This window comes from Myxine glutinosa, chromosome 4, assembly GCF_964187855.1.
Source record: "Myxine glutinosa chromosome 4, kmMyxGlut1.1, whole genome shotgun sequence".
Lineage (NCBI taxonomy): Eukaryota > Metazoa > Chordata > Myxini > Myxiniformes > Myxinidae > Myxine > Myxine glutinosa.
In genome coordinates, this window is record NC_136264.1 from 45666137 (window position 1) to 45689278 (window position 23142).

The window sequence follows — 23142 nt, forward strand, 5'->3', positions numbered from 1 at the left end:
TCTCGCGCACACTCTCCCGTCACACCCTCTGTAACACTCACCACAGGTGTGCATTCTTCCTTGCCTTTGACAGCGCACTCTTTCCCCATGCACCTGTCCGTCACACACCTTCCTCGCGCACACTCTCCCGTCACACCCTCTGTAACACTCACCACAGGTGTGCATTCTTCCTTGCCTTTGACAGCGCACTCTTTCCCCATGCACCTGTCCGTCACACACCTTCCTCGCGCACACTCTCCCGTCACACCCTCTGTAACACTCACCACAGGTGTGCATTCTTCCTTGCCTTTGACAGCGCACTCTTTCCTCATGCACCCGTCCGTTACACACCTTTCTCGCGCACACTCTCCCGTTACACCCTCTGTAACACTCACCACACCACGCTTCCATGTGCCCCCTCGCACACGCGCTACGACCGACTCACTCTCGCCAGCACACTCACTCCTTGGCACGCACTTTTTCCTCACACACCCCAGAGTCGGACTTTCTTGCACACCTCCTTTTTCGCACACCAGACCTGTCGCACACTTCACCAACGGCCTCTCACGAACACCCGGGTCCATCTCGACCCCCAAGCTTCTTAAATCCCCTGGCGCATCATACGCACGACCATATTGGTCACCACTTACACCGGGTCCTCTTCCTCTTCGCTTCTCCTCCATCACCTGCGAATCCCTCATCCGGTTAATGAGCACATCATCACGATCCAAACACAGACTTTGGACCAATTCTTTTACTTCCTCTTTTATCTCTTTGTTATCCCCTCTCCGTCGCTTCTTAATTTCGCTCATCCCTTCTTCCACTTCTTCTAGTTTCTGCTTCACCTCTTTTATTCCCCGGTACGTCTCCTCCAGCTCGTCCTCTAAGGCTACCTTGACCGTTTCCAGGTGCGTCCTCACCTGCCGGTCCTTCGTCTCCATTACCTCTATCACCTCGTCCAACCTCGTTGTCAGTCCCTCACGTACCATCTGACATTCCCTCTTTGTCGCTATCAAGTCGTTTTTTATGTCGTTTTGTGTCGCTTTTAAACCTCCTAATACCGCAGTGTTCCTTTGAACCTGCTCCACTAACTCCGTTTGTCCCACCGTCAGCTGCTCCACCTCCTGCGTCAGGTCCTCTATGCCCCCTTGCAATTTTACAGTCCCCTTTCTCACCTCCTTCTCCATGTGCTCCTTACAGTGCCTCACCTCCTCGCGCACTCCTCCGACCTCCTCACTCACACCTCTTCTGATCTCTTCTCCCATCACTTGCATCTCCTGCCCAGATGCCACCCTCATCTGCTCCAATTCCTCCCTGTGAGCATCCAGTTTGGTTTCTACCCCCATTCTGACCCCCTCTATCTGCTGCCCCATTTGGTTAACTTCCCTTTCCGCTTGGTCCCTCATGTCCCTCAATTTGCCTTCCATACTGTTTTCTAACCCCTCTAACCCATTTTTCACTTCTTTTATCCCGTTGTCTAACCCCTCACCGGTACCCCTCGCTTCGTCCCTCATTACCCCCAATTGCTCACTCTGAGCCCTCGCTTCGTCCCTCATTACCCCCATTTGCTCACTCTGAGCCTCCATCCGGTTCCCCATTACCCCCAATTGGTTACTCTGCAGTTTGAGGGACGCCTGCATTTGCGCCATAAATTGCTCCATGAGGACCTGCATCTGGGCCATCCCTCCCACTTGTGCAGCGGGTGCGGCCGCCGTAGCTATGTGCGAGGCGCCATTTCGCGCGTCTGCTACCCCCGCTGTTTCGCTCTCCTCACGTGTCTCAATTTGGTCCTGGACCGACCCTGCTTCACTCTCCCCTACCGGACCCCAGCCGTCTTGATCCGCCATAGCGCGACTTTCAAAATTCGAGTTTCGTAACACAAATCCAAATTTTGCTGTTATAATTTCGTCGAGCGCAGTAACCGCGGGACCGCGCTCCGGATCGATTTTGTCGAGCGCAGTACGCGCTCCGAATCGATTTTCCCTCCCAAAATTTGGGCCTAACTAATTTAGTCCCGGGTCCGAATCCCACTCCTGACACCAATTGTTACAGACACGACTTTGATGTTAAGGTGGGCCGAGCGGAATGGCCGTCGTGTCCGCACAAATTACCCGATTGTACTCGAACGTTGACGGAGCCGTGCTACGCTGGATCAATAAGGAAAAAGAAGACACACGGCTGGATTATAATGACAGACACCAATGTTTCGATTCTCAATTATATTCGTACGGAAAAGGTTAGATTACAGGGGCTAGAGGTAAAGCACAGAAAAGATGGGCACTTAGACACAGGCTTATCTTAACCCCGGACAGACGACAGGTAAACGGGACAACGGCTGACTCACACGGGGATTGATGGCAAGGAAAGGCAAGTAGCGATGGCTCAAGGTGCACTCTTGGCTCAAGGCAGGGTACAGTCCGGTCCAAAGATGCGGGGAGGTCACAGCGCTCGGGGGTAACGTTCTTTCTCAGGCGGGGCGCATCTCTCTCAGCGCTCGCAGGTCCTTCTTTCTCTTCAGCTGGGGGCGCATCTCTCTCAGCGCTCGCAGGTCCTTCTTTCTCTTCAGCTGGGGGCGCATCTCTCTCAGCGCTCTCAGGTCCTTCTTTCTCTTCAGCTGGGGGCGCATCTCACGTCACGTCCGCTAAGTCGCCACGTATATCCGGCGGGGAGTGACACGCCCTCGGCTCGTTAGCTCCGCCTCGTGGAATCGGTATTCGGTAACATTCTGGTGCAACGAAGAGTCATAATTAATGGAAACGAGGCCTTAACTGACATAGACTAAGAATAACTAGCAAGATGTCCGAAAGTTGTCTACGTGTGGTGCGGTGGACCTGGGCACGACATTTAATGGGGGAATAAGGGGAAGGTCGGCTCTACTGATTGTTGTTTACAGACAATGGGACTAGGGAATGGGGGATTGGGGATAGTTGGGGAGTATTGGGGAAATAGGGGAATATTTACAAGCGGATATGGAGGCCAAATTCCATATTCGCAACAATATATATATATATATATATATATATATATATATATATATATATATATATATATATATATATATATATATATATATATATATATATATATATACATACATACATACATTGGAGATGTGTTATGCTTCATCCTCTACTCAATATCTTGAATGAATCCACACTACACTGTTTAGCACACTTTGCTTTCTCAATCAAACGCTTTCCATTAGCAGGTGCTGAAGATGTTGAGATCGATGCTGGGACCTTCCTACAAGAACATACCGGCTGTACTCTCGTACCACTAGTGTTCCTCCAGATGGACAAAGGGAAGTGCTGCTTGATCCTGTCAGTCATGGTCTGGGTAGTTCTGTCTATATACCGAGCATCGTACCGGCACTTTAACTCATTAATAACATTGCTAAGTTTAAGGCAGGCAGAACATCCTTCTTGACTGCAAGATTCAGACGTCGAGAGGTAAAAAAGTACTCTTTGACGGACAGCCAGATATGTGTTTGAGACACATCTTTTGATTTGTTCCACATATCTTTGCGACCTTTCCGTTTTCCAAGAAATGTTTATGTAGAACAGGTTTCCGAACATGAAGATGATGCCCCAGCAAGGGCAAAACCGGGCAGTAACTAAATTGTTCACTCACTTGTGACAGCATCTGACATTAAATTACATATAACATCTTTGTAATTAGCGCTGCGAGATAGCTCTTCTGGGACTACAGACATATACATACACATACATGAATATCCATGAAAGCTTTTGAAATATGCATCAGAATGTTCTCACTACCATCATCAAAACATTGTAGTTTTCTATAAAATCAAAATTGTTAACCAATGTCTTACTTGGACAATATTACTCAGGCCTGGTTTCACCACCACAAACAGCTTTTGCTATTTCAGAATAAGCTTATTAAAAGAAAGGGAAGATTATCCACATGTCCAAAAACTATTGGAAATGCATGGGCAGAACACCACAGAGTACCACCATGTTTTGCCCATTTGACATGTCGGTGGTCATAACAGTTGGACACAAAAACACCAAATGAATTTTCAAACGCTTGTTATGACATGTATTTCATCCCTCCTGAAGAGGTGACAGAGGTATGGGGAGGGGAGGAGGAGAGGAGGGTGTTTTCATCAAAACAAGTCATTCCTCATTTGTAATGCACTTCAAACTATTGGCAAAACATTTCCTTCCTTGAAATGTATCCTTCAACTTTCAACCTGGCGGTGGATCTTTCTCCTCATTTATTGAGCCACCTTAATATTCTTCCCAAATTATCTTCCCTCTCTTCTCGCTCCAGCGCATGATTGTTACTTTCTCATCTTGCACCTTATTTTCAAAATAATTCTTAACCTAAAATCAATTCTAAGCCATCACCTGAGTCATTTGCAGGACATAAAAATCCTTTAGCACAACAGAAACACGATAACCAAGATGAAGACTCAATATGATAAATAATAAAATGATTTGGGGGTGAAACTGGATATTCTGAATAGTGAACTTTTTTGTGTACGAAACCAATTTCCCATGTTTTCATGTTTTTCTTTTTCAACATACTCTCCGCTTCTTTCCTACAATCGATAACCGAACAATCTTATCAACACATTTTCAATTTCTCAACAACCTTTTACACCGTGTGACCGCCAGAAACCTTTGCCATGTTTGGCTGATGCGGAACGTGATGACAAACACTCGGTTGTCTCCAATCTCCTACCATCGATAGGGCTAAGCGTAGCATTCCAAGTGTCCACTTGTGGTGTGGAGATGGTATTTGTAAAGTTTGCTCTCTCTCTTTGTCTCTAGTCCTGATAACCCGATGAAACACATCTATCATGAATGTGCACGAATCATCTGAGCAGGACATTGTGTCCTTGCTTGCAATGTCGTTCCACACAATCATGCTCAAATATTCCAGAAAGATTACACACCATGCCTCAAGTCATTAAACACATAAAAGGGCACCGAAACGATCTCCATTTGAGTTGTTCATGACGCTATTCTAACCTGCAGTGTTCACTGCTGACCACAGGTTTTCCAGTTTTTAAAAGAAGCAGAATGAGGAAAATGCTTTGCACATCTTTGTGCTGTGGACTTTAATGCTCCAAGGATCCTTTGGGATGAGACATAGTGGCAGATTTTGTGGCTTTGCACCTCAAAAGCGTGAGCTGTGGAGGCCTGAGGGAACTGGCAGGGCAGAAAAGCCTTTGGAAAAGTGGAATGGGAAATGACAGCATTGCATGCAGCAAAACCATTGATCAGTATTCATGGGCCCACGTGTTTTCAGCTGTCAAACTGTGCTGGAGGCTGCTTAAATGATGTGCCATTAAAAACTTATCAGTTTGACTCAATCTCCTTGAAGGCCTTTTGAGGTAGGCCTCCTGTGACAGGGCCTTAGCCTGCTTACTTACTTTGTGCATTCAGTGATTCCAAGGCTGAATTGACAAGGTTAGATCCTGATGTTGCACAGCCCACTAGTCAAAGAAGCAAGTCATGGGGCTCTGAATTTCCTGACTTTCTCATCATCGCAGCCAATTAAAGCATATATAGCATGCAACTGCTATTTAAAAAAACTTTTTACAAAATGGAAAATCGTAAAATAAATGCAAACTTCAAAATAGAATGGCACTCAGTAGAGCACATACCTCCGCCAGGCTGCACAGTTTACGTTTTGTATCCACTGATTGGGCAGATCTGGATTCAGACCTGAACCAAAATCGAATCGGCTTGTTCTTGTCACCTACCCAACTCATCGACCAAGTTTTCTCATAATCCGTCCACAACTTTTTGAAGTATCGTTACATATATCGTTTAGCCCCGTCTTTCAATGGTGGAGAAACACTTGAAAATTGAAAAAAACTCTTGAAAAACACTTGAAAGATTAAAAAAAGAATGAAGAATTCAAAGAAAAACCCAGATCGAGATCCTCACTAAAATCGAATCAATTCATCCTAATCACACATTCAACCTGTCCACCAAGTTTTCTCCGAATCTGTCCACAACCTTTTGAGATATCCTGCTCACAGACAGACAGACAAGGGTGAAAACATAACCTCCATCCACCTTCAGTGGTTTAGGTAATTAAGAAAGACCTTTTGCATACCAATGTCAACGCTCTTGGAACAGCAGAACAACAGTCTTTATTAGGGTCAATAGTCAATAGCAAAGGGTCAACATATAAAGTACAAGATGGCGACACAGCTGGACAAGATCAAATGGGAATACCAAAGTATGAGAGGAGGAATTGTATGGAGGTAGAAGGAGGATCAGTTTTAGTGGTTGTAGAACAGCTCAGAGGTTAAATAGGAGAGACCGTGCACTGTTGGTGGTCAATACACTTGAAAACCTGTAGTCCTGGAGGGAAGAGCATGAGACTCTCAGAAAGATAGTTATGCAGGTAAGAGAAGAGGTTGTACAGGTAAAGAATGGAGGTTAGCATGAAAGGGGCAACAAGCCAATGGTTTCAGTTAGAACACGTGTCATCTAAGGGGGATGGGGTTGGACAGAGAAGACGGATTGAGCAAATTGAAATTGATTGATTGACATATGTGTGTGTGTGTGTGTGTGTGTGTGTGTGTGTGTGTGTGTGTGTGTGTGTGTGTGTGTGTGTGTGTGTGTGTGTGTGTGTGTGTATATACATATATATATATACAGTCATGTGAAAATGTAAGTACCGGTACACCCCATGTAAAGTTTTGACTTTTTAAACATATTTCAACATACAGCTATTTGATCTTCATTTCAACAATATTGAGAGATAAAGGTGATATAATACAACAAATATCATGAAACATTTACATTTTGTAGTCCATTGTATAATTTAAATAAACATAAATGCAAATTTCGCATGTGGAAAAAGTAAGTACACCCTTGGCTCTAATAGGTGGTGTTGCCCCCTTTGGCAGAAACAACCTCCAGCAGGCGTTTCTTATAACTGTCTACCAGTCTCTGACATCGACTGGGAGAAATTTTTGCCCACTCCTCCATGCAGAATTCTTTCAGCTGTGCGATGTTTGAGGGGTTTCTTGCAAGCACAGCTCGTTTCAAATCCCCCCACAACACCTCGATGGGATTTAGATCCTGGCTTTGACTTGGCCATTCCAGAACTCTCCATTTCTTTCTTTTCAGCCATTCCTTGGTGGATTTACTGGTATGTTTAGGGTCATTGTCATGTTGCAAGGTCCACCTTCGGTTGAGCTTCAACTTTCCGACAGATGGCCTCACATTATCCTCAAGCACCCTCTGGTACAATGAAGAATTCATAGTGGATGCTATGATGGTGAGCTGCCCAGGCCCTGATGCAGCAAAGCTGCCGCAAACCATCATATATATTTCCACCACCATGCTTTACAGTTGGTATCAGGTTCTTGTGGTCAAATGCTGTCTTTGGTTTTTCGCCAAACATGTCTTCTGGTACTGTGGCCAAATGGCTCTACCTTTGACTCATCTGTCCAGAACTCATTGTTCCAGAAGTGCTGGTCTTTGCCTAGGTGTTCTTTGGCAAACTTTAGTCTTGCCCTGATGTTCTTTCTGGACAGCAAAGGTTTCCTCCTGGCACACCTCCCTTGTAGATCAAATTTGTGCAGCCTCTTTCTAATGTTAGTCTCATGCACTTTGACATCAACAGTGGTAAGAGCTACCTGTAGGTCCCGTGATGACATCTTAGAGACTTCTTTCAGCATCTTGCGGTCTGCTCTCGGGTTGAACTTCCTGGGGCGGCCTGGCCTGAACAAGTTGGTAGTTGTTTGGAATCTTCTCCAATTGTAGATGATCTTCCGGACAGTCGAATGATTGATTTCAAATTGTTTGGAGATCTTTTGGAATCCCTTCCCAGACTCGTCGGCATCTATAACCTTCTTTCTGAAGGCCTCAGAGAGCTCTTTTGATCTAGGCATGGTGATGCCGAACACTTCAACAACAAAGAGCAAACCAAACTAAATGTCTGAGGTTTAAATAAGACAGGTTCCTCCAAGATCCTCTCTAACGATGTTCTAATCATTTGCACCTGAGCTGGTGCACCTGATTTTAATTTTAGGTATTTGAAGTCGTGATGAATGTCGGGGTGTACTTACGTTTTCCACATGCAAAATTTGCATTTATGTTTATTTAAATTATACAATGGACCACAAAATGTAAATGTTTCATGATATTTGTTATATTATATCACCTTTATCTATCAATATTGTTGAAATGAAGATCAAATAGCTGTATGTAGAAATATGTTGAAAAAGTCAAAACTTTACATGGGGTGTACTTACGTGACTGTATATATATATATATATATATATATATATATATATATATATATATATATATATATATATATATATATATATATATATATATATATATATATATATATATGCATACAAGTGCAGGATACTTGGCTGAGGCTGCAGGAATTTGGAATTTAGTCAGGCTGTCAGTGATAACTCATCTACTCTTCAGGAAGAACAGCGTAGGACCTATTTCCGGGCAACCAGTTAATGCTAGCATATGGGACACCCAGCTTAACATCTATCCAATGAAAGTCCACTCCCTGCAACATTGTAGAACGACATTTCTAAAGCTGGGTCAATATTTGAAACTGTGCACACAAATGTGCACGCACACACACACACACACACACACACACACACACACACACACACACACACACACACACACACACACACACACACACACACACACACACACACACACACACACACACACACACAGGCAATGAAGTGAAAGTAGGGTGGGGCACATCAATTTGACATAATAAGTAAGGGAACGAATGAACAGGTAATGGCAACCGTTTTTAAGGTAGATAGTTTAAAGGGTTTTTTTTCTCTTCTACTTGTCATTGAAAATATGTTTTTTATTACTTGCAAAATCGAAGATTTTTCAAGTATATTGGTCGGTTGCGTTTGTGGTTCTGTCTGTCTGTCTGTCTGATTGTCACCGGCCTACAGGTCACAATTCTAAACCAATCGTCACGAAACACCAAGTTGTATAGGTCGTCCCAAATGAGAAGCCTATTGTTTTTGGGGTCAAAAGGTCAAAAGGCCAACATAGGCCAAAGGTCACCAACTTTGCCAAATTTCTAAAATACACCATTTTTATCCAATTGACTTGAAATTTGAAGAGGACTTGCATATCTGGTCACTGAATTCAACCACCAAGTATATTTGAGGTCAACATAGGCCAAAAGGTTAACATAGGCCAAATTTTCTAAATCCTCAATTTTCATCCGATTGACTTGAAATTTGAAGAGGCCTTGCATATCTGGTCACTGAATTCAATCATCAAGTATTTTTGAGGTCAACATAGGCCAAATTTGTAAAATCCTCAATTTTCATCCGATTGACTTGAAATTTGAAGAGGACTTGCATATCTAGTCACTGAATTCAACCACCAAGTATATTTGAGGTCAACATAGGCCAAAAGGTCAATATAGGCCACGTTTTCTAAAATCCTCAATTTTCATCTGATTGACTTGAAATTTGAAGAGGACTTGCACATTGAGTCACTAAATAGGGAAACGAACTATTTTGAGGCCAAAAGGTCAAAGGTCAACTCAAGGTCAACAGTAGGGTAATAATGTTGCTTCTGGGACACCTCGTTTAACATGGGAAATCCCTATCTAATGTCGTTTACCCCTATTTAGGAAAACACCCCTATTAATCCAAAAGACTATGGGCCCTTTGACCTTATGAATCATGAGTCAATTAATCTACTTGGGCTAATACATAATGAATATATTTTAATTGAGCTAGGGATGGGATTGGGTTGGGGGCTGTATATTATTATGACTCACACATACACAAAAGTTAAACCTCAACTTTAGTTGAGGTTTAACTTTTGTGTATGTGTGAGGGATAGGGGTTCACAGATCTCTAGTGTGAACCTGTGATCCTTTTGGACCATGAGTCAATTAATCTACTTGGGCTAATACATAATGAATATATTTTAATTGAGCTAGGGGTTCACACATACTGGAAAGTTGTGGGATCCTTCTGACCTTATGGACCTTTTACCCACTCAAACATCGACCCGACAAATATTTGTTTATGTGTGGGAAATAATTTAATTCTCCTACAACTCTCCTCACCGTCTAATATATTAACAAAGAAGATGTTTGAGTTTGGTTCTTTATTAAGATATTTTAACTGAGCTAAGATAAAATGGTAAACCTCCCTCAATGTTCTTGTTTGAGCGCCTCCAGTGCCACATACCATTTTTAAATTAAAGTATATATCAAGGTTGATTACATGGTATATACTTATGGTAGCCCGTTAGCTTATCACTTATGTATATGGATGGTTGTTGTTTAATGGCTTATTAGTTTTGTTTTTTGTAATTCTTGTGAGTAAAATGAACCCAATATTTCTTCCTCATTCATATCATATAATTTGTAAGTCCAAGGGACTGTATCCATTACATCAATGATTTTAAATAATTCACGAGTCCATTTTTGTGTATAACCTTTCTCAAAATGGCTTTTCCATCTGTATATTCTTACAATATCACCAACTTTAAACTTGGGCTTTCTCAAATTAATCTCCTTTTCATATTCTAATTTTGTAAATGTTTCTGATGGTTTTGATTTTGTTGATGAATGAACTGTATTATTGTAATTATCTACAATATCCTGAATTAAATAGACCCATTTTTGAGAACCGAGTTGTGTGAATTTTTTATATAATTTCTCTTTTAAAGTACGATTAAAACGCTCAATAACAACTGCTTTTCCTTCATTAAAGGTGCTGTATAATTTAATACTCTTCCCCTTAAGAAATTTCATGAATATTTTGTTATAGAACTCTGTTCCCTCATCGGTCCACAGTTTCTTTGGTTTTCTTTTACTTTTATTAAATATCTGTTGGAAGGCTAACATCAGAGTATAACCTCTCTTGTTTTTCAATGGAACAACCCAAGCAAATCTACTCCTCAAATCAATAACGGTTAAAGCATACTTGTATCCCTTATCATTTTTTAGTTCAATTAAATCAGCGGACCATATGTGGTCAGTGTATTTAGAATAAACTTTCCTTCTTTTAAACTTTGTGATTATAGGTTTGTGTAATTCTTCAGCCAAAAGCTCCTCAGTCTTGATTACATCATTAGAGCCTAATAGTTTTTTGAGGATGAATAACCAAGACCAAGTTTCAATTTAACACTTATCATTTTTTTCACAATAAACCTATCAACTTTCTCTCTCAATGTTGGATTTCGTATCAAAGACAAATTATACAACATTTCTCTGTCTGATTCATGTTTTTCATCCAATGTGGTGGTATCCCCATAAGCAATATCATGCTTCATACACACTTCATCAACCCTATTTTTTGGTCTGGACCAAGGTTTAGGATTGTCAGTCTCATCTAATCTTTTATCCAAGTTTGTTCCTGGACCACAGAAAGAATACCCTGGAAGGTGTAGTTCCCCAGGAATTCCAGTTGTTGTAAATTTACTTCCTGACAAAAACTTTTGTATATCCCCTCCACTTTTAGGTGAGATGAATTGACACTTTTTAGAACCACACACTTGACATATTCCTTTTTGATAAACTCTATTATTTTTAGCTTTAACATACAATACACTTTTAGATTTAGTTTTCTTTTTACATTTGAGACAATAACTCATATTTATTTATCAGAAAAATTCCGACAGAGTATCAAAACCTTTTTAGTTTTCAACATATACATTTCTATCTTAATTTTTAAAACATAAAGAATCCTTAGAAATGTCTTCACTTTCTCATCCATTTATTTACAAATAAAACTAACTAAAGTCATTACCACTTTCTCGTTTAGATCTCCTCCCTGAAATTGAACTCATCTCATCCGTTTTTAAAACCAATTTTTTCACAAGAGTCATTCTTTCTTTATTTTCCTCTTCGGTGCGTTGAGATTGATTTATTTGTTGTAATACATTTAATCTTTTACGAATCTCACTGATTTCCATCTCCCTCTCCTCCCTCTCCTCCTCCTCCTTCTCTTCTTCAATTCCTTTCTCAGCCCTTACAACCCTTGAGCTTGAGTCCCAAATAATATTATACATATACTCATCTGGATTTTGAGATATTCTTGTATCTATAATTATTTTTCTCATAATAGGATACCAATAAGATTTGTTGACGATTTCTAAAAGAGTTTTATATTTCATAACTTTGAGAAGTTCATTTTTATTTAATACATTAAACAAGTCTCTATTTGTTGGTTTAACAATATCAGTATAAGGCCAGTTTTTAATGACAAAATTTCCATGTGTATGTTCCAATTCGTACGGTATGTAAAACCGAGCACCCTTTTCTTGTAGGTATCCTTGAATACAAAAATTATAATTCTCTTGTAGTCTTCTTCCTACCATTTATGTATCAGAAATATATGTGAGATTAATATTATGACAGGTAATACCACCCCATCTTCCCACTACCAAATCGGTTTGTATTCCTCGGCTTTCTATCCTTATCTCATTACCTTCCTTCTTTGTCATGCGAACCATCGCAATACTATCATATATTTTTATTTTCTTAAAATCACGTATTTGTTGTTTACTAATTGTACTTCCACATAAATCCTTATCTTCACCAAGTGGATAATATTCTTCTTTACGAGACTGATTTAAATCATGTAGGTCTTCTAAGTTTATTGAAAAAGACCAATTATACCCTAAATCAGGCATATCATACCCCCATTTATTAATTCGCATATTAACTAAATGTCCTTCTTTATAAAATTCAATTGTAAGCAGGTAGTTAAATTCAATGAGGAAAGGTGTATGGTCAGTATAACCAGGTGTTGTGGTTGTAAATTTTACTTGTTTCACAAAACGTGCTGTTTTATTTAACAAGTGTGATAAATCACTGAATCTAATTAAGTCATTCGCATCTGTAGGGTTTGGATAATTGATTAATTTATAAGTATTCTTCATATTAATATTTTTACTTATACTATATTTTTGTCGTTCAGCCTGTGCCTTTGTATAATAATTTGATAAATCAATATCCTGAGAGGATTTTCCAAAGATAGAACCATCTTTTCCAACATAGGTCATTTATATTAGATAAAAAATGATATCATAAAAATTTTCATTATTGTTGAGTTGAAATAATACATATAAACATAATTGACCACAACATTTAGAATTAATTTCTTGAACTTGAAATGTTTGATAAACACCATTCTGTAAGAATTGTATTACTTCAACAGGTGGTGGCATACCATAACTATCAAAATAATATTTATCCTGACTATTATGAATACAAACCCAATGAGAACCATTCTGTGTGTCTAAATTCATAATAATATTCTTTGTATTCTTATTTATATGTATTAATTCATCTCTCATACAGATTACCACATTATCAATTTTTAGTGTTTTACAATACTTGGCTAGTTCTATATTTGACGTTGTATTCTTTCCAAATTGTTTAAACCATTTATCCATTTATTTATGAGAAAGATACAATCCATTACCCCGTTTAGTTAGTTTAACACCCGCTTGAGCGATAGAGGAAAGCATATCTCCAACCAACAATCTAGCTTTATCAGGTAGACTTTCAAGTTTTTGAGCAAAATCTACAATTACACCACTTCCACTAATTTGTTTCTCCAACTCCTTGTTATGTCTTTCCAATTCTTTTTGAGCTTTTAGTTGTGCCTTCCTTTCGTTAGCAGTTTTTACCGCTGCTGAAATACCACCAGTCAATGCTCCCGCCGCACTTAAACCAGCAAATAAAGGAATTAGAAACGGGAGAAATCCTCCTCTTGACTCGTCTATTGAATATTTCTTTAACATAGGTTTCGTCATTTTAATTTTAAGTGATCCAACATCATTTAGTGTTTTTGGTTGTGTGTGAGTGAGTAAAACATCAATTCTTACAGCTCCTTTTCTTTGAATTGTATTAACATTAATAATACAAGGCTTTTGATTTTGAATACAAGATGTTAATTTATTAAGATTGATTTGATTAACATATACCCCTACCATTTATTTATGAGAAAAAACCTATGTGATATTAATCATAACACCATTATCTGTATTAATCTGTAATTCTGTTTCCTCCAAAAGCAAACAATAAGCATCAACTTCTTCATTCTCCCCTCTTTCAATGTATAGAGAAGTATCCACTCAATTAGACTTTATAGTTTCCTTTTGAGAACTCAGGTCAATTGCGTAGATTGTATATAAACCTTTAAATGCAACCATATCCAAAATAGGATCATTATTACCATTACTTTCACACACCTTTTGGTAGGACTTGTAGGCTTCCGCATAATCATTTTTTTCCCAATCAATTTCCAATCTATCTCGCGGATAAAATGTACCATCAAGAGAAACCCGAAGTTGTTTCACCTTAGCATTATCACTCAGCGCATTATTCTTATTAGTACCCTCCTCTCCATCTGGTTTTTAAAAAATGAGCCATAGGTATCGTGGCTTTCCTTCAAGAACACCCAAATTCCAAGTGTAGGTAGTGTGTTCCAGTTTAACGTGTTGACATCTTCTTTTAAGGTATGATACATTTAGCGGTTTCTTTGAGTTAAGTCTTCTATTTAACATCTCTTCCGTTTTAAGATTAGGAGTATATTCACTGATATACCAACACAAATCATTAATAACAAATTTATTGTTGTCTCCAAAAGCATTTTCATCCCCAAAAAGCAGCCTATTTACATTATCATTCCTTTGTAGTTGAAATCTAATTTTAAGACCATACAAAACTTTATCATAATCGCAAAATCCAAATATACTTTTAAGAGGTACTGCTACGGTAAAACTATTCACTGCTTTTGTTTCATCATTATACATTGACTTCCTTTGACTATAACCAGGGTCTGTGTTTGTTCCCGTTGACATATCAGGAATAAAGCCTTCAACAGCTCCCTTACCCATTCTATCACCAAACGAATATAGTGTAAATTTCATCATTTCAGATGTAGCAGAGACATAATCAACCGCTTCAACCTCTTGTGTTCCAATATACAGGCGAACACTGTCAAACATTTTCCAGAAGAAATCATTTACGAGTGTAGCATTAGTATTATTCGCAGCCTTAGTGAATTTAAATTTACACAGCAAGAAACTATCAGCTATATTCAAGTAAGTTTGTTGATTATTTATTTCAAAACTTTTTGTTCCGTTTGAATTCCAGTCGGTTCCTGTAATAGCATTTACCTTAAAATAGTCTTCCTTTTTAGTAGAGTTTGAAATGATAATCGTATCATCCAAATCATAGATACTATCAATCGCTTCCATACTTGTATTTATATAGTATTAAAATTGTTGAAACCCTGACCCAAGTATTTTAATGATTTTTTGTCGTTCTTGTGAAGATAGTTGAGTTTTACCTTTTTTAATTTCTTTGATTGCTTGTAATTTATGGGACTCCTTTTGAGCATCTTTTATACTCTTTACAACACCCGCTACATTTCCCACGGCAGAAGCAGTTGAACCAATTAGGTCTTTATGTTTAAGGATGGTTGAACCAATACCCATTAGAGTATCAATTATCCCATCTCCTTTATTTCGAAATTGATGACCCACACCCCGTTGTCTCTTAGGTTTATAGTATCCTTTACCCACATACCTTGTATAGTCTGGTGAAAGGAACATGCCCTCCCCTGTAATTATTTTATATTTTCCCAACTCGTGTTTTCTCACAATAACCATTATTTATTTATTGAAAAACTTCACGTAGGTGAATTCTGATGGATATAATTTCATCATTAAAGGATATCATACGATTATCTTGGTCGGTTATCCTAAAATTTACTCTGTATATGGTTTTTCCTGACACAGGTAAATAGACAAGATTTTTTGGTTCCATATTAAATTTATAACCAATCGGGGTTGAGTATGCACTGAATGAAAATATTGTATTTGTTCTTATTCCATCGTTATAAGCACCATCAATCAAATCACAATGAATTAATACTGAATTTATACCGGAGGATATTTGGATAACATTATCACTGTAAAACGTCCCGTTATTTTCAATCTTTTTTGAAGAGAAACCCAATAGCTCTCTGAACGAATTTTCAATCGTGAAATCAACTTTATAATTATTTTTCAGTTTAATAGTTGATTTTGAAGTGTGTGTTTGAATATCTATTACAATATTTTTTGGTTCATCACCTTTTTCTTTCATAAGGCGAGAGAGTTCTGAAGATATTTGAGAAATCTCGTAAGCTCCAGGTGAAACGGTTATAGTTTTGTAGGCAGTGCCTGGATTATAACTAAACTTGTTGTTTTTCTCTGTGATATTAAAAAGGGTATTGTAAGTTTCCATTGACAATAAAGATGCCTCATATGAGGTAAGGGGGTTAAGTTGTAGTGGGTAAGGGAATGAAGCTGTGTAATCGCTCGTTGTGAAATTAAAACTAAGAATTGTGCTTCTCATCTTATTTAATATCTAATAAAATATCTTTGTATTGACATTGATTAATTATTTTCATATTCATCAACTGATCTAAAATGGCTGAGGATTCATTAAAACAATTGTTGTTTCCAGCCTTCTTACTACCTAACAACAATAATAGCCTATTAACTAATTGTGATGGGTCATTTGGAAGAAAACTAACACCCGAACCAAGCTTACTTAAAGCATCAATAATATGTTTCTCCTTCTCGTTCTTCTTACTTTTACCAGCAACAGAAACTCCATAATCAAGTGTATTTAACAACTCAATATATACTCTATCTTCCTCTCTTTCCATATCAAGTGGTTCCTCAAAATATTTTGAACCGCTGAATCCGGGGTTTGTTAGAAGAAACATTAATCTTGGAGTTAATTTAACATTTGGTTGAGTAGAACTCAAGAACATCAATTCATCATTAAATATCAATACCTTTTCTTCCACAAGATGAAACACTGCTGGTTCTTCTGTTGGAATGAGACCTGCTCTGGTTTTTGAACCCGCCGAATATTCATTGTTTTGAAGAGCTTCCACAACATAATTAGGGGGTTGATTTACCTGCTCAAGTTTCCGAAATAATTCTTCATCATTATATTCTAATTCACCAAGTTCTTGTTTTGTTATCTGACTAAAATCTTTGAGCATTTGAAGTTTTTTCGGAGTAAATTCTACCGTGGGAACTGTAGGGTGTTGAGTTTTCAAAAGTGGTTTAAAGAATTTCTCTTGTTTTCTTTCAAAGGCTTCTTCACCAGTTAGTTTCTGTTTTCGTTTCTTCTTTATCTCTTCCTGTTGTTTAACAACTTTTGAAACTAATTGTTGATGTTCCTTAAACTTTCTTTCTCTTTCTTCGGTATTCATTTAGTATTGAAAAATATCATTTAGTATCTTATCTTGTTTCACAACAATATATTTATATTTTCCAATCGTGTGTTTCATATAATTTTCAAATTCTTTTTTACTACATAACGTAGAGCAATTATCTCTCCAAAAATTATTTACATCTATTGAATTTAACTTAAATAAAATAAAAGTATTGGCATTGTTTCTTATTGAGCGTCGAGGGAGTTGAAAATATGATTGACTAAGATATATACAATTACAAGAAGAATGTCTCCCTCTTGTATAGTAGCTATCCATTACTGTTTGGTTTCTCTCATTAACACAATCATCAAAGATGACGAGGTTCTTTTTTGATTTATCTAAATCTTGAGGTGAAGGTATATCATCCGTATTATCACTGAGAATACAAGTTATGGGTTTCGATTTTGATTTCTGTGTATCACAAAATAATTGTATTATATCATCAATATTATAATCATTTAGTTTGTTTTGAAGTTTAAATAAACCGATAATGTCTTCCTTTTTAAGACCCGCATTAAAACCCTGTGAGAGTAGTTGATACTCGGGTTGAAAACTTGACTTTGTAAAAATTATTAAATTATCATAATCTAAAAAATTAGGACCAAGGAGCATCTTTAAAAGTAAACAGGTTTTCCCACATCCGCTTGAACCAACTATTAGACATCTCAATGAATTTGGAATGTTTTTATGGTTATTAAATTTTATCTTATTTTCCCAAACGGGTAAAAAATCATTCATTTATATATTTGGAAAACAAGTCATCTAACTTTTTTTGAGCTATTTTAGAAACTCTATATTTTATCCTGAGTTCAGGTTTAATTTCAAAATAATTCATTATTTTATTTATATAGTATCTTGTATTAACATTTCCATTAAAATTATTTTGAATAATAAATATCATTAAACCCTTATACATTTCCACAATACAAATAGTCTCTTCCCTTGTAAGAAATGGTGTATTATCATTACAATACTTAACATTCATCTCTCTTATTAATCTTGTAAAGTAATTCATTTTTGGTTCTAATTTAAAAGAGTTATATATTTTTTTATATTTTTTATTATCATTAATTAAAATTAAATCACAGAAAATACATTGTTTATATGAACCCTCATTATTAAGCCCTATTCTATCACAAGCCGGACAATTCTCTAATTTATCATATGGAGAGTCTGGAAATTCTAAATATCCTTCAGAACTTATCATATTTATGTGGTAAATTTTTACTTAAACTAAATGCAAGTTTATTCATTAATAAATACAATGTTTCACAACACAAAAGATCAATTTCAATCTATTACCGAAGGTTCTATTGATTGTGTCAAAGATGTAAAGTTGAACAAAGATAAATATGGTAATTTTTGGGTTTATCCCGAATTAAATGATAATATTAGTCCATCAATTATGTTTAAAGGCCGCGGATTTTCTATTCCAGCTAAAAAATCGATAAAAGTCCATTTGGATCATGTCTCCCCCCTTCTAATGGCTATTTATGAAAAGATTGGTGAAAAATTGGACGCCACTTCTTTAGAACTTAATGATAAGACCATCAACTCAAGTAAAGGAGATGTATGTATATTTTTTAATAAAACAGATATTGATGTTAATAATAAAATCATAACCGGGGAGATGACATTTAGGTCAATGATAATTAAAGATTATTTGAAGATAACTTTTAATGTTAAAAATATTATTATCCAAAAGGATATTGAAAGAAAAATTATTGGGCTCGATGGAAATGTTATTTAGTTTAAGTAAAGTTTTCATATATAAATGGGGCACACAATTCAAAACACAATTGAATCTCTTAACAGAATTCTTAGAGAGCCTATCGGAAGAACTGATACTCTGCTTGGTTATCATCGTGAAGACGAATCAATAACAAACTTAAATTGGTCCGATGGAAGAATTAAATTTAGGATGAGTTGGAATAAATTAATTAGTGTTGATTCAATAATTATTGACCAAATTAAAAAAGTTTTAGATTTGCTTGATGATGATGAAAAAGAATATACTGATAGATCATTCCGTGTTAATTTATATTTTAAATTTATTGCAGACATTAGATCTGCTACTAATTATAGATTATTAAATGGAGAGAATCCAATTACTGGAGAAATTAAATGTGATTTTGATGGGATAATGCACCTAAATGAAATTATTATAAGACATGAAAGTAAAGAAATCGCATTTTTGTTTAAATTGGATAGATGTTTAAGAAGACATAGAATATTCGAAGATATTTCATCTGACTCTGACTCAGAAGATCATGGTGATTATGATATAGTACTATGTTCAACTATTCCGCTAGGGTCAGGAAATTCATCTGACTCTGAAGATTCATCTGACCCTGAAGATTCATCTGACCCTGAAGATTCATCTGACTCTGAAGATTCATCTGACTCTGAAGATTCATGTTGTAATCGAGATGGAATGCCTCCAAGATATACGAAACTCGATAATGATCTTTTTAAATTAACAAAGGAAATATTAAATCCAGATCAATTAATAATTCTTAATGAAAAAATAAATAAACTAATTTTGGACACAGTAAACTCTTTGTGTCCCTATAAATATGAGTCAATACAGCAGTGAAGATTTTACTATTTCATTGAACACAGATGATAGTTATGATACTAATAGTTTGTGCTCAAATGATAGTTATGAGAGTAGCTTTATTGATGACTCTGAGTATGATTCTGAGTATTCATGTGATAGTTATGACTTAGATGATTCTGAGTGAAAAAGTGTTTTAGTTTAAGTAAAGTTTTCATATATAAATGGAGCACACAATTCAAAACACAATTGATTTCTTCAGCGGAATTCTCAGAGATCCTCTTGAAAAAACTGATACGTTATTGAGCCACTCTCCTCCAAGATATTTGGAAAGAAGCTCAATTAAAAATATATCTGATTTAAAATGGTCTGTTGGAGAGATTCATTTTCAGATGTGTAATAAAAAATTTATTAGTGTTGATTCAATAATTATTGATCAAATTAAAAAAGCTTTCAATTTGCTAACCCTTAAACAAAAAACATTTTATGATAAAACTATGGGAGGGTCTTTTGGATTCACATTTATGAATAAAGTTAAAGATACTTGCGGCGGTTATTATTTAAAAGATTATGTTGACCATCTTATTGGTGAGATGGTTTATTGTAATTTTGAAGGCATCATGCATCTATCAAAAATTGAAATAGATCATAAGGAAAGAAATTTTACTTTAATGTTTAATTTAGACAAATTTATACGCTTGTATTCAGATCAACCAGTTCAACCATATCCCAAAGAAGAAAAAAGACAAACGACTTATGATGATTATCAAGATTATTTGGAAGAAGAAAACTCTAAAAGAATTTTAAAAAAATATATAATTAAAAGTGGTTCACTAGAAACATATACACGTCTTCATCCAAATTCACCTCTACCATCTGACTCTGAAGAATCAGACTATGAATTATAGCCCTATAAATATGAGTCAATACAGCAGTGAAGATTTTACTATTTTATTGAACTTGGATGATGATGATAGTATTTCATTGAACACAGATGATAGTTATGATACTAATAGTTTGTGCTCAAATGATAGTTATGAGAGTAGCTTTATTGATGACTCTGAGTATGATTCTGATAGCTTGTGCTCAAATGATAAATATGAGTCAAGCTTTATTGATAATGACACAACGAGTGATTTCTCGAGCTTCCTTGAATCTCAAAGTTCTGAGTCAGATTAAAAGTTGGCTTGGTGCCAAATGTGCGTGGCTTTAAGGAAAGATTCATAGTTAAATGAGTGCCAAAATCTCACAAGATTGTTCACCTATAAATATGGTTTATTGTGATACTTGCGAGAAGGAAGTAAAATATTATAAACAACATATTCTCACCGCAAAACATACATACAACATTCTAAATCAATTATCACCATTTCCTAAGAACAAAAAAAATTGTATTTACTGTAATAGAGATATCCTAAAGAAGGGGTTCAAAGCCCATCTTAAAACAAACAAACACTTGTCAAATTTAATCACTATTAAAAATACTGATGGAGCATTCAAAGGACATATCAGGATTCGAATTTTTAAATTCAAATCTCCTACACCAGAGTCTATAGTTGAAGCTGTAGAAATAGTTAAACCTGCTGTTCAAACGTTGATTAAAAAAACACTAAAAGAAATGAAACCACTTAAATTTTATATGGGAATAAAATTTCAAATGATGAAGGATACAGGAGAAATATTTAAACCATACATGAGAACAGAGCCACACTTTATTTCTTCATATCAAGATTTTAAAACATCAGGAGTCTATGGTGAACTTATTAAACAAGAGGAAAGTGTGGGTAATTCACTCGTAGGAAGTGGATTCACTATAGGAGAAATTATTTACATAGACATTCATATTCTTAAATCAGATCCTCTAAAAGCTTCTTCTTACATTGATTTACCCAGTGTTATCAAAAATAGAAAAGCAGTTATCAATATCAAAAATAAAGATAATAAATGTTTTCTCTGGTCTATTTTAGCACACTTACATCCTCCACATTTTCATGATGAAAGAGTATCTCATTATAAAAAATATGAGAATACATTAAATACGAAAGATCTAAAGTTTCCGATGACTTTAAATGATATTCCTAAATTTGAAAAGATGAATAATTTATCAGTTAATGTTTATGGTCTAACAGAAACAAACAACATTCAGGTTTTAAAGCTTTCTGACAATTGTAAACAAACTCATATTAATCTTCTATATTTTAATTCAGACGAAAATTCACATTATACATACATCAAAGATATTGCTAAATTAATAAAACCACAAGTCTGTAAGAGAACAAATAAAATATATATTTGTTTGCGTTGTCTTAACTTCTTCCATACACAAGAAAGATTAGATAAACATTCAAATTATTGTGGTGAACATAAATCAACGGTAATCAATATGCCTAAAGAAGGCTCAAAGATCACATTCAAAGATGAAAAGAAAAAGATCAAACATCCATTTGTTATATATGCTGATTTTGAAAGTATTCTAGAAAAAATAGATACTGCTTCTCCAGATCCAAAAGAATCATACACAAATAAATATCAAAAACATACTCCTTGTGGTTTTTGTTATTATATCAAATCATCCGTTGGTGATAAATATAACAAGTTAGAGATGTATAGAGGCTCAAATACCCCAGAGGAGTTTGTGAAACGACTAGAAAAAGACTGTGTTCGATTAACCAAGATAATGAGAGAAACCAATAAACCAATGTCCTTGACGAGTAAAGAAAAAAGAGAATTTAGACAACCAAAGGCTGCCTGTCATATTTGTGAGGAAAAAATTGGTGAAGGTCTAAAGGTTAGAGATCATTGTCATCTCACTGGTAAATATAGAGGTCCGGCTCATCAAAGTTGTAATATTAATTATCAACTCCCCTCTTTCATTCCTGTCTTTCTTCATAACAACGCCCATTATGATACACATCTATTTATCAAGGAACTCTCAAAGACTTCTGGAAGTATCTCAGCAATTCCAAACACGGATCAGAAATACATTTCATTCACAAAAACAATTCACACATCTCCTATTACTCATATCAGATTTCTTGATACATTTAAATTCATGGCAAGTCCATTGGTTAACTTGGTTCAAAATCTAAAAGAGTTTCCATGTCTTTCAGAGTATTTTTTAGATAAAGATTTTCTAACACAAAAGGGAATTTACCCCTATGACTATATGGACTCATTTGAGAGATTCAATGAAACACAACTTCCTTCAAAAGAAAATTTCTATAACAAATTAAACAACAGTAATATATCTGATAAAGATTATGTACACGCACAAAATGTTTGGGAAAAATATAACATCAAGAATCTTGGCGAGTATCATGATTTGTATCTCAAAACTGATGTCCTT